This window comes from Chionomys nivalis, chromosome 12, assembly GCF_950005125.1.
Source record: "Chionomys nivalis chromosome 12, mChiNiv1.1, whole genome shotgun sequence".
Lineage (NCBI taxonomy): Eukaryota > Metazoa > Chordata > Mammalia > Rodentia > Cricetidae > Chionomys > Chionomys nivalis.
The window spans coordinates 38,255,520-38,272,368 of record NC_080097.1 but is presented as its reverse complement, the minus strand read 5'-3'; the positions used below and the strand labels follow the sequence as shown (position 1 = coordinate 38,272,368).

Sequence of the window (16,849 nt, the reverse complement as noted above, 5' to 3'; positions counted from 1 at the left end):
AGACACAAAGGTATCATGGGGCCTTCAGACTTTTCGTCATCAGGGCATCAGAACACAAAATGTAACACACTTCAGAAAACTGCCGACTGGATCTGGCTAGCTTAGAATTGATGAATAAGCACAGAATAGAAGTATTTTTGGAAAAATACCTAGGCTTATCCCTTATGAATTCCACTGAGATAGCCACTGAAGAATGGAACGCAGTGAAGCCTTTAAGGAATTCATGGATGCAATGGATACAACCAAGAAAAAGAGAACCGGGCTAGAAAACAGTTTGACTGTTGTAGTTTTTATTTTAAAAATTTATTTTTATGTATGCATGCTCCCTCCTCTCCCCCACCCCTGTGTGTGACATGTATAATGGGGGCCCAAGGAAGCCGAAAGAGGATATTGGATTGTATGGGGCTGAAGTCTGAAGTGGTTGTGAGCAGCGCAACATGGTGCTGGAAACTGAACTCAGGTGCCCTGGAAGAGCAGCATTTCTGTAAGCGCTGAGCCATTGTCCAGTCTCAGTTATTTACTTTAAAATGTGGAAGTACACGAAAGACGGGAATAGATCAAAATTAGTACATCTGAAGATTTGTTGTTGTTGAGCTTTCTCAAATCTTTACAATAAACACCTATGACTTTTATAAGCAGAAGGAAAATGGAAAGCAAGTACCCCCTTTGGTTAGAGGTTAGGGATACAATACAAAAAGGCTCAATCACTAAGTAAATGCTGTCTGTAGTCAGTGCAGTCCTGAGGACAAGGCAGGAAAGCCTTCAGTCAGCTCACAGTGACGTGGAGGGACAGCGACTACAAGGTGTATGAGCTGGCACACTGCTGCTCAGGGTCAGAGTGAAGGCAAAAAGATACAGTGACTCTTCTAAGCAAAGCAATCTTGAAGGGACTGGGGAGATAGACCTCTCAGAAGAGCAGAGCAAAGTGATGGAGACAGACCAGAAATGTTCACAAAGTGTAGGAACTGGGGCATGTCTAACCTTGGTGAAATAAAACAGGCACAATTAAGTGGCAGTCCCGTGTGTTGGACTGCAGCCCTCCACCTTCGCCCTCAGCTCACAGGGGCTCACTGGCCTCTCCAGGTGGAAATCTCACCAGCTTCCCTGCTTCAAGCACCTCCCTCCACGACTCTTCTGGGGACATCGAGGAGGAGGCGCCAGCAACAACCCCTTCTCTTGCCCCCATCAGTGGCTCCCATCACCCCACATCTGAAGTCCAGTTTCAGTGAGTTTAGCGAGAGCTCGACAGCCACACCCTGGATTCATCTGTGGCCTCTGCACCCTGCCTCATGGTCACGAGGCACACTTTCCTTTCAACTCTGAAAGTCAATTTCATCATCAGAGAGTTGTGTCACGTTTATTCTCAAAGCATCAAATATTTTAAATAAAGGAACACACTGCCGTTTTCTTTTAAATCAAGAGCTCACATAAACATTTAACCTTTCTATTATATACTAAAAAAGTCAATTCCCAGAGTTTTGTTTTAATTAAAAGAGGACATACTGTGACTCAAAATTCAAAAGGTTAATCTATGGACTGAAAACACAACACATTTCAAAAGAACTTCATCTTAAGATATTTTCATTAACCATGAATAGTTTAAAATAGTTTAACAGGCTTTTTTATTTAACACTAAATAATTCATTTAGCATTATCTCATGATGTGCCAGAGCAATTTGCAACTCTATTTTATTATTAACAATGCTCTAAATTAAACACTGCTGGCCTCACCACACTTTCAACAGCAAAATAAGGACTATCTGGATTTTTCAATACAATATAATTTGAAAATACTCACTTCATACAGCCAACTACAGACAGGGGTTGGGCTGAATGGGGAGAAAGATAAATGCTTCGGTGTCCTGACATGCCTAAGACTAGGTCTTACCTTTTTCAGAACACTAAAAACCACAGTGTTATTTCCAAGAAACTGTAATCAGGATTATAATGTTCTTTGTTTTGCTTTTTTGTAGACCTGTCTGGCCTCAAACTCACAGAGATCCACCTGGTTTGCTTCTCAAGAGCTGGGATTCAAGGTGTGTGTCATCATGCTTGGCTAAGAAATACAGTATTACTGAGCACCTCTGTTATAAACCACCTAAGATACTTGGTACAAATTCCTAATGCCACCACAGGACAATTAATTCAGAAAAACCTGCACCTTAAAAGGTTAGGAGAAACCAATAATTTCTCTAATCACAAAGAAAGCATTTGAAAACATGTTTATAATGCTATGGTAGCTACGAATCAAGCTTGTTTGTCACAGGATATGACTTTTATGTAGTCAAACTTTTAATTTTTAAATTTATAATTATGCATATGTGTGTCTTTGTGTGGGTGGAGGCCAGGAAGGTGTTGGATCCCCTGGAGCTGATGTTAAAGGCAAGTCTAGGCTGCCCCAAGTGGACACTGAGAAATGACCTCTGGTCTTGAGGAAAAGTAGTATGTTCTGTTAAATGTTGAGCAATCTCTCCAGCCTGGAAAGTCGGAAAATTAAAGCAAAGCAGTGAACACACATGTGCTTTAAATCAGTGCTCCGGGGGCTGGAGAGATGGCTTAGCATACTGAGCATACTACGCTTGCCAAGAACCCAGCTCTGGTTACTAGCACCCATAGGCAGCTAATAACCACCTGTAACGTCACTCTAGTGACTCTGAAACCCTGTGGCCACCACTGGTACTTGTGCTAGTGTACAGACATCCACATACAGGCACTACACCTAAAGCAGAACAAAACCCCAAATAACAACAAAACCTGTTTCTTTGACTGCTATTTCCACAACAGCGTTATCATTCCAGCTCTTGGCCACTGTGGCAGATTGAAAATGGTCCCCATAGGCTCACAGGAAGTAGTACTAGAAATAGTACTATTATGAGGTTTCAGATACCCAAGTCAAGCCCAGTATGTCTCTCTTCCTTCCTGCTGCCTGAGAATCGAGATATAGAACTCTCTCAGCCCCTGTCCAGCACCACATATGCGTGTGCTTGCTCCACCATGCTTCCTGTCATGACAAAAATGGACTAAACCTCTGACCTGTGAGTCAGCCCCCGATTAAATGCTTTGCTTTACAAGAGCAGCAGTGGTCATAGTGTCTCTTCTCAGAAATAGAACACTGACAAAGACAGCTACCATAGCCCAGCTCCCTGGGTTCAGCAATTCACCTACATGTATACTGAAATGGAAAAGTCAATTTAGTTACAGCTTTGGGCAAAGCCAGAAGAGAGAAATCTGTCTGTTTTGCCTGTAGCAGAGTTCCAATTTCTGACAAAAGTGAGGAGTAGGCATGTGGAACTGAATTGGGGATCCTGTGCAAGACCTTTAGTTCCTAAAGGAACCCTAAGACCACAGGCCCATTAACAGGGGTGAGTGGGTGATGGAGACGGAGGAGGCTACTGTGCAATGCACAGGAAGGTACATGGTCTGCATTAGGCCCTAATGAGCATGGGAAAGCTTAAGGACACAGAAGACAGCCAAATTTAAAAACTTATTTTGAAGACACATTTAACAGAAACTGGAACATAACTGAATCGGGGCACATAAGAGGAAGAGTTCCGCCACTAACATCACGGAACTCAGACTTCAGGCTTGAGTAACTACAACCACGTTACTATAAAATACTTCCAAGGAGTCACTGTATTTTACTAGAACCGTAATATCTTTAACCTTGAAAAAAAAAAAAACAAAAAACAAAACAACTCTAGTTGAAAGTTCAGAGAACTGAAAAACTGAAACTTTTAACTTTGAACTCTCAGAACAGGAAACAAGCATCTCATATGAGGAACAACCTATTTCTCTGGACAACAACTAACAACTACTATCACCATGTAGCTTAGGCTACATAAAATTATTTCACCTTGCTACTACTTAATGGGAACAGTCACCATCATCTCACTAATTAGGGGTCTTCCTAAGATTAATGAGGTCCTATGTGGAACATTTCTTCCCAGAAAGAAAACGCTCAGTCTGTGTGACCCAAGAGCACCCACAGAATGACAAGGGGAACCAACATGGCAGACATGTGAAGTGCTTACTCCATGCAGAAACTGTAAGAGCAGCACCCACACCCCCGGCTGTACTTCCCCTCAAAGCATGTAAAAGTACATCATCTACTCCTACATGGTTCACATAAGACCATGCAACAGGACACAGATTACTAAAACCCCACAGAATTTAGCACAAACAAGCAAGCAAACATTTCTTTTTCTCATGACATAGTCTCACGCAGCCTAGACTGACCTTTATCCTGCTTCACAGACGTGCACTGCTATGGCTAGTTAATGCGGGGCTGCAGATCTAATGGGGCCATCTCTAGTCCAGCAATTCTTTTTGCCAGTCATCAGTCTGCCTATAACTAATCCAAGTCTATGAAAACATGGAGTACTGTCTCCTGTATGAGACCCTTCCAAATGATTTCCATTAAGCCAGTATCACTAGTCATTAGATCACAATACCAAAATTACTTAAAGGTCTTTATTATTATGCTTTTATGAAGAGTTATTTGATATAAATCCAACTTCCAGATTAAATTAGCAAGTATACTTTAAAAATGTAAAGTACATGTTAAAAATAGTAATATACATATCCTTCAAATATTAAAAAAAATCTACTCAAAATGGCAATCTTGACCTAAGCTGTTGGCTACAGATTTTAGCTAATAAGCCCCAGTTACTCATTGGTTAATACAGTGTTTTTCATATAATAGCGCCCAAATAAATGTTTGTTGAGCACGTAAGAAAATAACGCTTTTGTTGGACAATTAGATCACAAAGGAAGCAGAACTGCACATGAGAGAATATACCACAGTACACATGACTGCCCATGTAGACGGCTTGTTCACCATCAAGCCTTTTCAGTGTGGCTATCAACGAGAGCTGAACAATTGCAAACAACACTGAGCAACAAGTGTTCTCAGCAACAACTGCCAATGTGGTAATCAGTTCATAATGTAAACACAATTGCAGCCTTCATTTCTCGCTTGTGCTACAGCTGTATTTGATTACAACTCATGTTATTCTTAAAATGACAAGCTTCACAAAGGACTATTTACTTTTTTAAACCTCAGATGCCACTTCTGAAGGGAGAGTTGGAGGCTGGCACTCACAACGTGAGAGAGAAGCATGGAATGCAACAGGGCATTGGAGCTGCCTGTGGGCAGGAGTGCACAGCCTCCTAGATCAGGCCACAGGAGAGGAAGTTCTTGAAGAACTACAGCTTGAGCACTGGTGACAGAAGGCTGGGAGAAAAGTAATAAAATAACCAGGGTCAGGCTGAGATGTCTGTTGGTATGGAAGGGTTTTGAAGCAGCCAGCTCCGAGACACTTGAGTATCGGGGAACAGCTCAAGGTGAGCTTCTTCAGGGGCTTGCAACAGTAAGTGCATGCCCATCTACTAGCACGCAGAGCTGAGGGACCACGGAGAAAGCTGAGGGCTTCATCTGAGGAAATGAACTGTCTCCTGATGTGCAGGACTGTTAGAGGAGCCACAGAGAGCAAACAGCAAGATGACCTCAACAGCTGTCTCTAGGGATCCCGTTAACATGCTGGGCCGAGAACAGGCATCTGTTTTTAACGAGCTGAGTAAATTAGGGGAAGAAAGAGAAGAAAAGTTTTAGGCTGCATTTAGTCAGAGGCATTTGTTTGGAAGCTAAATCATAAGGCAGCACAGCATGGAATTTGGCCAGTGACACACCTCTTCCAACAGGCCACATCTTCTAGAACTCCCCAAACAGTTCATTCAACAGGGAGCGGACAAAGTATTTATTTGAACATACGAGCCTATGAGGGCCATTCTCATTCAAACAACCACAAGGCTGTTGTACTTTTATAAGCCCCGCGAGGTAAATGGTGAACCAGAAGGAGAATGTGCTTCACCCAGGGGCCGACAGTTCTCCACTCCATTGACTGTCACTCTAAGGAATGTAGTCATGGTGCTGCCAGGCCTAATTGTACAAAAAACCCTTAAGACATCACTTACCAAATGTTGCCAACTAGTTCAGTTGGAAAAACAAACAAAAAACCCTCACTCAACTTACCTAAAACCAACCAACCGAAACAAAACCTTGAAAATAACCCCCCCCCAAAGAAATAACCCCACATAGACTATCTATACCAAGCTATTAATTAGCAGCCCTCGGATCTATTTGTATTTGTATCCCAAAGTGTTTTTGATGTTTGTTTTTCCTGTACAGCAGCAGCAAGCATTACTAGAGCAGCAGTCATGAAGCCAATAAGAATCCCCACCCAGCAGCAAGAACAGCTTCTCCAAAGGAGCAGGAATTCCTTCCGCCCAATTCTCACATCCCACTGCCACGGAGAATCCAGAAACTGGCTGAAGGACTCACCTAGATTGCTCTTAGTGGAGCACATTACAGCTGTAATCAGGCTAGGGAAAAACAAAACAAAGCAAACCTCACTCTATAGAACACAGAAATGTGATAATTTTTGGATTCTAAAACCAGCAACTTTTCATATGATTCAATCAGAAGCAAGTTCTGTGTAAATATACAGCAACTCAAGCCCCTGCATCCAGTGAAGCCTTGGCTGTCAGAGGGAGCAGCACGGTTCTATGCAGAGCTCAGAGGCACGCACTGCAGTTGCAGGTACTGGGCATGGATGTTTGAGTCCAGTCTGGGTAACACAATAAGACAATAAGACTCCATTTTAAAAAATCAATCAGGATTCCTTGTGCAGAGATAATCACCCATATCACAATCCATTACAAATATAAGAAACAAATTGAGATGGTTTCTCAAGTTTGGCAAACATACTATCTTCATTTTAAATACTCATATCCCATAGGATCTAGTCTATGAGCTAGCCAGGTGTTGAGAGGGGCCTTTAACCAGCTGTGGAAATGATGAATCACACTGGACTTTGCTTTCTCTAGATTTCTGTTAGAAACAACATCCACCCACAGTTTTCAGTACGGGTAGAGTAAGGTGAAATAAATGACATTTAGTTTCTCTCTCTCTCTCTCTCTCTCTCTCTCTCTCTCTCTCTCTCTCTCTCTCTCTCTCTCTCTCTCTCTCTCTGTGTCTTAACAGGGGAGGGGTCAAAGAGGAAGGTGGCACACTTTGGGAGCAACTGGACATACTTAACAATAGTTCTTAGGAAGCTGGGAGCTACAGGGTGTCTTATCTTCACAGTGACTGAAGATTTTGTTCAACTAATTAGAAAATTTGGCAATTTTCAACTTATCCATGGCAGTTATTTCCTTCCTTAGTTCAAGTCAGACATACTTTCTCATACACTTAAAGATGAGTGTACCTGCACACATGAATACATCATATATAACAGAGAGGGAGGGAGAAAATTTCTGGCACAAACAATCATCTTAAACACAATGTACAATACCTTAGAGTACAAAACTGCACCACACTATCATGGCAGGACTAGCATGCACACCCCAGCTTCAAGTTTCAGTTTACCACGGGTGTAATGGTGGTTAAGTTAAGTAAGTTTTCCTAAGCCAGGTACCAAAGAAAAATCCTATCAAGAAAAATGAAACAGAGGCTTGAAGAGATGTAATCTGAAAGAATGACATTTACATAGTGGAAACACTCAGGAAAAGTATGGATTTAAGCAGTAGCACAGCCTGTAATCCCAGCACTTGAGAGACAGAGGCAGTTGGACCTCTTTGGGCTCCAGGCCAACTGGGGCTGTATAGACCCTAAATAAAATAGGAAGTGTGTAAGAAAGGAGATAAAATGAGATTCAAAGAGGCCAATCTAATAGAAACGTGACAGCAGAAAGATGGAAAACATCACTATGATGAGAAGTACCTTCAGTTTTCATCTTTTATTATATTAAAAACTGAAGGCTTGGGGGCTGGAGAGGATGGCTCAGTGGTTAAAAGCACTTGATGCTATTGCAGAGGACCAGGATTCTATTCTGAGCACCCACAGCATGGCTCAGAAACATCTGACTCTATTTCTAGGGGATCTGATGCCCTCTTCTGGTCTACATGGGCATACATACATATACGCAGGCAACATACTCATACATATAAAATCAAACAACCCAAAGGTTTTTGTGTGTGGTGGTACACACCTGAGGCAGATGAATGAGGGTTCCTAGCTAGCCTGGATCACACAGTGGATGTGAGGACTGCCTGAGTTATAGAATGAGACCTTGTCTCAAAACAAACAACAAAGATACCAAAGGCATATAACCAGACTTATTTGAAGTTTTTAAATGCTTAGTCTCAATTCATAACCCTCAATTTCTCTGACTCCTAAAAATATTAAGGCTACAGATCACATAAGGTGTTTACAGTGAGGGAAGTACCGTTTCTCTAAGTAGCTACACAGGTCTGAACTGTTTTTCTAAAGTAAAATTTCTACGCGCTATACCTATGTGATGGGTGCCAACACAATATAGCAGTGGAATCAAACAACTTCTCTTCAGTAAATTAAAAAGTACCATCTACAAAATTCCAGTTGCCTATGAGTAGAAATTAGAATTACTGCTATGCATCATGTCAAACTGCAGGAAGCTACCCAGGTGTATACTTACCAAGATACTGTTGCTATGGTGACTAAGCAAATATAGCAAGAGGCTAATTTATTAGCGACTCCATGAAAACACAAATGCTGGAATAGATGAGAAATATCTGGCAGTGTATAGCCACTAATGTGGGCCGAGATTCATAAAGAATTTCTTTAAAGAAAACAAATTTTAACACGCTGTTTAAAAAATTAAAAGAAATTTTTGTGCTAACTAAAACCTAATCAAGTCAGGGAGAAAAAAATTAGAGAAGGAAGTAGCTTTCAAGGGGGAGAGCTCTATTTAGAACCAGCTGCTGAGACACCGATACTGATATTACATAGGGAAAACCTCCAAGATTGCCAAACACGACTGTAAATAGGCAAAGTCCCACAGTCTTCAGCCATTTGGTCTCTGGCTCTCTCTTCACTGAGGGGATACACAGAAGGCTATAGGAGGATTTTTGCACATTTTTTCTTATTAGAAGAAAGCAAACTTTAATAAGTTAAACAATGAAAATAAAAGCCGGAGATGAACACCTGAGACAGTTTCAAAAGACAATGCTAGCTCTGGGTCTGACTGAAGCGGTTACATTACCTACTGTTCAACAAGTTTCCATACCAAATAGTTTGTCCCATATGAAAGTTGCAAAAACCAAGAAAATCCAGGTTTTCTTTTTCTGTCATTTTCTTATGATTTCATATTGCCATTCTTCATAGAACCCTTATACGTAACAAGTTTCTATTTCATTCAATGCTGTATTACGATCTTTTGATGCTTTAACACCACAAATACAAAATCCTAGTTCAAAGTGAAGCACTGTCTAATAAGTACATGGAACGTACTGCTAAGAACACCTCATACCAGACAGACACATCGCTAGGACTTGCTTTAGTGAGACTCCCCCAAACATCGGGACTATGAAGACTGGCAGTAAACAAAGCTGACTGACTTCCATCATGTTATTCTTGTTTTTATCTCTTCTTCGGTAAATGTGTCAGCTTATACCTTTTTTTTTTTTAGCTTATTAGTTCTTTGGCTTATCTTTCTAAATTTTCCGTTAGTTCTTATAAACTCTATTCTACTCATCCCAGGCTAGTGCACACAACCTCACGAGAGACAGTCTTCTCTCAACCTTCCACCCCTCACTTTTCCAGAACAGGGCCCTCATCAATCATCCACATTTCCCAATACACACACTGGAGTTGTCTCTCTACCACACTCAGGCACTTGAAGCACAATACAGTCTATCAATACTTGTAGAAGGAGCTGCGAGCAAGCCTGCTTTTTGTCCTGCCCCGCTCCCACATGGCTAGCTTTACACCTGAAAGACTCCCACATCAAATACTCTGTGATTTCTTTGAAATATGCATTTATGCATTCTTATCAGTCATGTTCTTCTAATAAAAGCCCCTACTTTCAAATTAACTCCACAATCTACCATCTCCCAACAGACTGTCACAGGCAAGTCCAGAGCGCCACCAAACAAAACCATGCAGGAGGACTGCGATTAAGAAGTGAACAGAGCCATAGAGAAGGCGGAGCGACTGGAGGACTAAGGAGAGGCTTGCTTTAGGAGGAGGATGTCTGTAGTAGGCATTTACTGTGTAAAAGGCAGGGAAAGAATGGGGACACAGGAAGGTGGCCAATTCCATGAACAGTTGAGGACATTTCAGAAGTTCTAAGGGACAGAAAAAGAGAGAGGTAAGAAACAAGAGAGTGGGAGAAGAGAAAGGAACAGACAGAAGGACAGTGAGACGGAAGTACCGCATGCCAAGCTAAGCTACTGGGAGGCAGCTGCTTAAACTGAAGGGGCTGTAGCAAGGGACTCGTTTTAACAAGAAGGTCACATCCAGCAGGAAGCAGTAAGGAAAATGACTATTATAGTTCCAGTATTACTCATTTTCTTTTCTCAGTTTTTTTATTACTTGTTTGGTTTTCCATATCGATTTAAAAACAATTTTTACCAAATTGATAAAGCTCCAGTAAAAACTTTTGTTTTCAAGGCAGGATACTGAGAGGAATTTGCTGTTTTTCTGTTTCATCTTAATCATGCAGAAATATAGCTGCCTTATCCAAGCCTTCTTTTATGTCTTCCTGTAAACTCCTTCATTGAAAGTTGAGCATTTTTGCTAAGAAGTGCCTATTGTAATTGCTTTTCTTTTAATAAATATGGCACAGCCAGGCTATAGAAAAGCTACTTTGGGATACTTTACACTATTGGTACTTAATAATTTTCCAGTTGTTTCTCTTTTCTTAAGGCATATATCACTGTTAACCTACAAATGTGTATTGATTCTTTTTTTTAAATCTCACTGGCATATGAAACCTATTATAGTCAAGTCTGACATATGTCCTCATAGTTTTTAAATAAAAATGTAAAATCAAATTGACTATTGATGAGATATAGACAAGAACTTGTTTTTGAATTTTCAGCTTATTGATTTCTAAGAAAAACACAGTTAAGTACCGCAGAACTGCAGCTGTAAGAACCAGTTTTCTAAAACAGATCCGTGAACCCACAGGTTCATATGTGTATGAACACATTTCCAGCCACAAACTTCAGCACCTGCAGTTTGTTTCATGCCTGTGATGCATTACTACAAAGGTGATGACACCATTTGTGCAGTGGGCTTCCTCTCCAGGGCCCCGCCTTATCTCTCACTGGGGAGTTCTCTGGACATTTTACTAATGCACTTTAAATGGACTGTCGGTCAGTAGTCTGCTACCTGATGGGTACTGGACTCTGAATGGATTGAGTGGAGTGTAACTGAATAACGTGGTGGATCACTGTCATTTATGCTCAGTTTGTAAGTAGCTGGGGGACATTGGGTCCTCTAGTGATCACTGCTGCAATAGAGATGAATAAAGTACTTGGGGAAATGGGACACTGTAGACGGTGGGACAGCTTCCCTGGGGGATGCAGCCCAAGAAGGAAGGCATTACCATGAGAGACACAGAAGGCTTCCTGAGCAGACATCCTTAGAAGTTCCAGAAGGTTTCTTTGGGGTGCTAGTCTGCCTTGCCTTCCCCTCTGTATCATGCCAAGGCCTTCTGCTGTGGTCTCTTGCAGTTTTGCCCGACAGTTCTTAGGAAGTGTTGGGCCTCAGCCTTTTGGAAGGTAGTGTTGCACGTCCGTTCACTGCACCCACACCCCACTCTTCCCTTAGTCGGCTCTTCGGTATTTGTTTTCTGTTCGCTTCTCCTAACAGCAAGTGGCGTGAGCTTCTGAAGGGAAGCTGCTCAAGGGCAGTGCCTACAAGGAGGAAAGCTCCACCCCTGAGGTGTGCTGTGTGAGGAAACAGGCTGCTTTTGAGTGACACATGATATATGGCCTCACATGTAGTTCTGGAAGGGCAGCTCAGCCACTTGGGATAGAATTTGTAGAGTACAAAAAGATCCATAATTACAACCAAGTCTCTGCTAACTACCTAGATTACTCTGCGGAAGAAACAATACAATCTCTGGCAGTATACCTTTCAAGATACATTCTGACACTACACTTGTAAGTCCCTGAATGTTCTGTCTTTGCTCTGTTGGCTCACTGCTGTCTTTGGGAGGAAGCACGTTAAGAGGTCAATGCTGTTCTTAGGGCAAAGATTAACTGTGGTGAGGTAGTTAAAAAATTTTTTGGGCTGGACAAGATGGTGTGCACCTACTCTCCAAACATTTCGAAGGCTTAAGCAGGTGGAAGAGTTCAATGGCAGTCTGGACCCTGTATCAACCTTACCCCTATAGAGAATTGACACAGGGCCTGCAACACTTAATGATGCAGGGGTACATCTGAGAAGTGTATTATCAGCTTATTTTGTCATTGTGTGAACATCAGTGTAGCTCACCAGCTAAGAGAGCTACAATTTAATGAAGCAATAATTTTAAGGGATGATGATAATTTTATGGTCCCTTGTTATAAAAAATAAATTATGTAGCACATGACTGCAGTTTAGCTTACAGATAAAACAGAATTTGGGTTACACAGAGCGCTGCTTTATTCTTGTCTGCATATTATTTAAAAGTATACCCCCTGCTAAAAGGTTTTTACATTTTAGACTTTATATGTCAGTAGCTCTTCACACTCTAAGGGCCACCTATATCAAACTCTTCAGGTTGCCTGTGAACCACTGTGTGTACTTCCAGCTCAGACCTCTGCCGCTGGTTCTGGGATAGACATTTCTCTATGAAAACCCAAGCTGATTTGCATATTCACACAAAAGCTTGAAAAAGCCTGTACTATGCAAGCCTTTAAAGAGAAATTTTATCTTCCTTATGCTTTGTAGATACAATCACTGACAGTGCCTACAAAAGAAGGTGGCTCTCCATGCAGCTGGACGATGAAGAAATGTGTACTGGACCAACTATACAATACCCTGAATCAGGGAAACCAGAGGAACGCAACAGTGGAACATCTGCCTGTAGCATACAGGAGGCGCAGGGTTTGCAAAACAAAACCAAACCAGATTTTGAAGCTGCCTACTTTAGTCATGATAGAAATTTTAATGATTAGCAGAGAAATCGGCTGTGGAAATCAGCAGCTTAATATTAAGAGCTTGTTTGCCTGCACGGTTCAGTTTCCTAGCCAAGCACTGGGAAAGACATCAGGAAATTTAATTAGCAATACTTTATTATATAGCTGAGTATCAGAAAGATGGCATAAGCATATCATTCTCACAAAGACCACGTTACCCTAACGAAGGGTCTTCAGCTGAGATAACCTACTTTCGTTTTGTGACTTATTAGATACGATGAATGACATCTGCCTTCACCAGAACTAAAAAGAATTTCAGAAACCATCTTAACAACCAAAACAGATGTCACAAGGCCAAGTATGGCAGCTCTGAGTGTTCAACTCAGAGTCTACGCAATCTTCTTTAACACACACTGGATTCCTAGCTCCCGGGAATTAAACAGAGTAAGTCAGAGAAGGAGAGGAGCCAACAGTGGTGGTACTGGCCTTTAATCCCAGTACTTGAGAGGCAGAGGCAGGTGGATCGCTGTGAGTTCAAGGCCAGCTTGGTCTACAGAGTGAGTTCCAGGATAGCCAGGACTCAACAGAGAAACCCTGTCTTGGACCCTCTCCCCACCAAAAAAGGAGACACCGTTAACATGACAAAATGGCAGCTCTTAGAGATAAACTGCAGAAGACAAGGAAAAGAACCTGAGAGCTGTTAACGTCTCAGACCCACTTGGGGAAGACCATACCCTGCTCCTGACAGTACTCGAAAGCACCCAGAGCACAATTCAAACACAGGTGCTCGTAAGAAAATGTGAGCTAAAGAGAAGGCTAAACGTGGTTCTCAATCAAGTCTGATATAAGGTGTGCACAGATGTAATAGGAACACTGTTAAAAAAGACTCATTACAGTTATTTTCACTAGCTAATTTATGAGTATATAGGTAACCTTTTCTGGAGACACTAATAGCTAGTAAGTGATGAGAGAATTGCCATGAATTTGAGGCCAATCGGGTCTACAATATGAGACCCTTTCTCAAATATCCACAAAGTAATGATAATTATCCTTACTTGTGTTTTTCTTGCCAGCTATTTGAGCTTATTTAATTGTATATCATAATGGACAAATGCCTTCAATCTTCCAAAGTTAAAAATAAAAAACATAATATAAACTAATATAAACAACGTATTTCTCTAAGGAAAAAAAACCATAGTAACGGAAAAACATAACTTATAGAACAAAATATTCATGAAAAAGTCAATTATTTAACATGATTACCAGTAGTTATTACACACACACACACACACACACACACGGTGCCACCATCTATTCACCATTTAGATCCTACACAGGCTGGATTCCATTTCACACCGAAGGATAACATTTTATCAAAAAACAAACATCTAAAGTTTTATACTTAAAAAGCAGCAAAGCCAAAGTGCACTAATAACAGAAACAGAAGAACCACGAGTAATTAACACACTACAGGAAAAAGCCAGATGGCACTTAACGTAATTATATAATAAGGACGGAAAATTCTGTGAATAGCATTTGCCCGTCCGTCACCACATCCACCTCCTTCAAAACTGCTGAGTGTAGCAGACAGACTGGTAAACAACAGACTCACAAATAAAAATGTTTCTGAGGGGGGGTGGTGCGTGTGTGCACATGTGTGCAGTAAGTTTTCTCTATACATCTGCATCATGCTGGACGATGGCATGAAGTGTTAAAGGCTAATGATATAGGTGTAGTCCATGATGCAGATGGACTATATAAGTATATTTAATTAAATAGTACACTGAATATCAAAAACAATTATCTGTAGTGAGCAACTCTAAGATGAGTATCTTCTTCCTGTTATCCCTGACTGCTGTTACATAGGAGATGCTCAAAGTTTACTCAGAGGGTTACATGAACTTGTGATGCTTGGCTATGAAACCACTGATTTTATTGGATACAATACTGATATAATGGGGGAACTGTGCTCCAGATTACTAACAATATAAGACATTGATTCTGTGTAGGGGGAGTTCTGCTCTGTATAGTGTTAACTTTGGTTTCAACAGGTATGGACATCTTTAATTTCTTGTCAAACCATGCTAGTTTTCCATTACTGTAAGAAATACATGACACATTCAACTTACAAAGAGAAAATGTCTGAGTCATGATTCTAGAGGTTTTAGTCCAAGACTAGCTTGCAGACCATCATAAGGAGTGAGTGAAGCCCAGAACCACTCACTTCATGGCTGCAATGCAACAAAGGGGAGGAAGAACAGCTGTCATCCTTATCTCCTTTGAGACATCTTGGCAAAAGACCTCCTTTTTACGAGCAGCACTTAAGTTTCTCCCACCTCACAAACACCACTGGGGAGTCAATCCTTAAACATAAGCCTTGGGGTACACTTTAAGGTTACAACTTCAACTTGATAGTACATGTGTATATCATATAAAACAACACACCAAATATGTTATTATAAAAATACATTTTTATTAAGACTGAAGAATCAATTTTGAAGGAGGGGTGAAAAAATGGCTCAGGAGGGTAAAAATGCTAGGATTTAATAAGAGAACATTATCAATCAGAGAGAGTAAGTTGGACATGCAGTACACATCTATAATAATCTGAACACTGGAGTGACAGAGGCAAGAGGTTCTCAAGTGTTAGGCCAGGCTGGGACACAGAGACCTTAAAAGGCAAACCAAAGACTAAGAACTTTAAATTATAAAGAGGCCTGGAGAGGCAGCTCAGCAATTCAGTTTGCGGCTTTTAGAGGATCCCAGGTTCTACAATGGGCAGCTACAATCACCCGCCACCCTAGCTCTAAGCGGGCCTGACCCTCCACAAGCGCCTGCACAACACATGGAGCACTCCCGCCCCACACACCTAAAAGAAAAATCTTAAGAAACATCAGCTAAGGGGCTGGAGATGGTCCAGTTGTTAAGAGCATGGACTGCTCTTCCAAGGGACCAGAGTTCAGTTCCTGGCACCCACCTCAAGTGGCTAACTCCAGCTCCAGGGGATAGAACTCTGACTTCCAAAGGCACTTGCACACACATTCACATAATCACAGAATAGACAAGGCACACACACACACACACACCACGTAAAAACAAGATTATAAGCAACATTTATTCATGTAACACGTGTATTTATGCACCATCACGTGCTATGTGATGAGCACAGAGGCAATGCATTAGTCATAATTAATAAAGGTAGTTTAAGTGTGAAGAATAACATTGAGAAATATCATGGCAGGTGAGATGCTCTGAATGACAATGGCCCCCAAGGCTCATATATTTGAATGCCTGGCCATCAGGGAGCGGCAATATTTGAGGATTAGGAGGTGTGGCCTTGCTGGAGGAAGTGAGTCACAAGGGTGGGGGTGGGGTGAACTTCTGAGGTTCAAATCCCACACCAGACTCAGCAATATCTCTCTCTCTACCTGTGGATCAGGATGTAGCTCTCAGGCATTGTTTCAACACCATGCTCTTGCCATGATGATAATGAAGTAAGTCTCCATAACTGCAAGCAAGCCCCAGTTAGATGCTTTCTTTTATAGGAATTGCCTTGGCCATTGTTATCTCTCCACAGCAATAGGACAGTGACTAAGACAGCAAGTGACTATGAGGTAGCACCGGGAGGAAGGCCACATTATTTCACCCTGGAGGACCAGGAAGGGCTACGTGAACTGAGAACGTATGATAAGAAGGAGGCTGCCACTTGAGGATCTGGCAAAAGGCTCGTTCACATGCAGAAGGAATCAGAGATGGGACAAAAGGTGGTTTCCTGGGCTGCTGCCAACGAGTGAGAGGAGACTGAAGCCTCATGATCTGACCACAAAGTTCTGAGGGTTGGATCATGTATGACCTTGCAAATTCTTAAAATTAAAGACAAATCAATTTACTTAATGCAAGA

General features: G+C 41.5%; 1 protein-coding gene across 1 annotated transcript in view; it reads right to left on the bottom strand.

The window, feature by feature from the left end:
• Gtf2f2 (general transcription factor IIF subunit 2) overlaps window positions 1–16,849 on the bottom strand; it is a 123,088-nt gene that overhangs the window by 22,565 nt on the left and 83,674 nt on the right. The gene's annotated exons all lie outside the window — the stretch shown is intronic.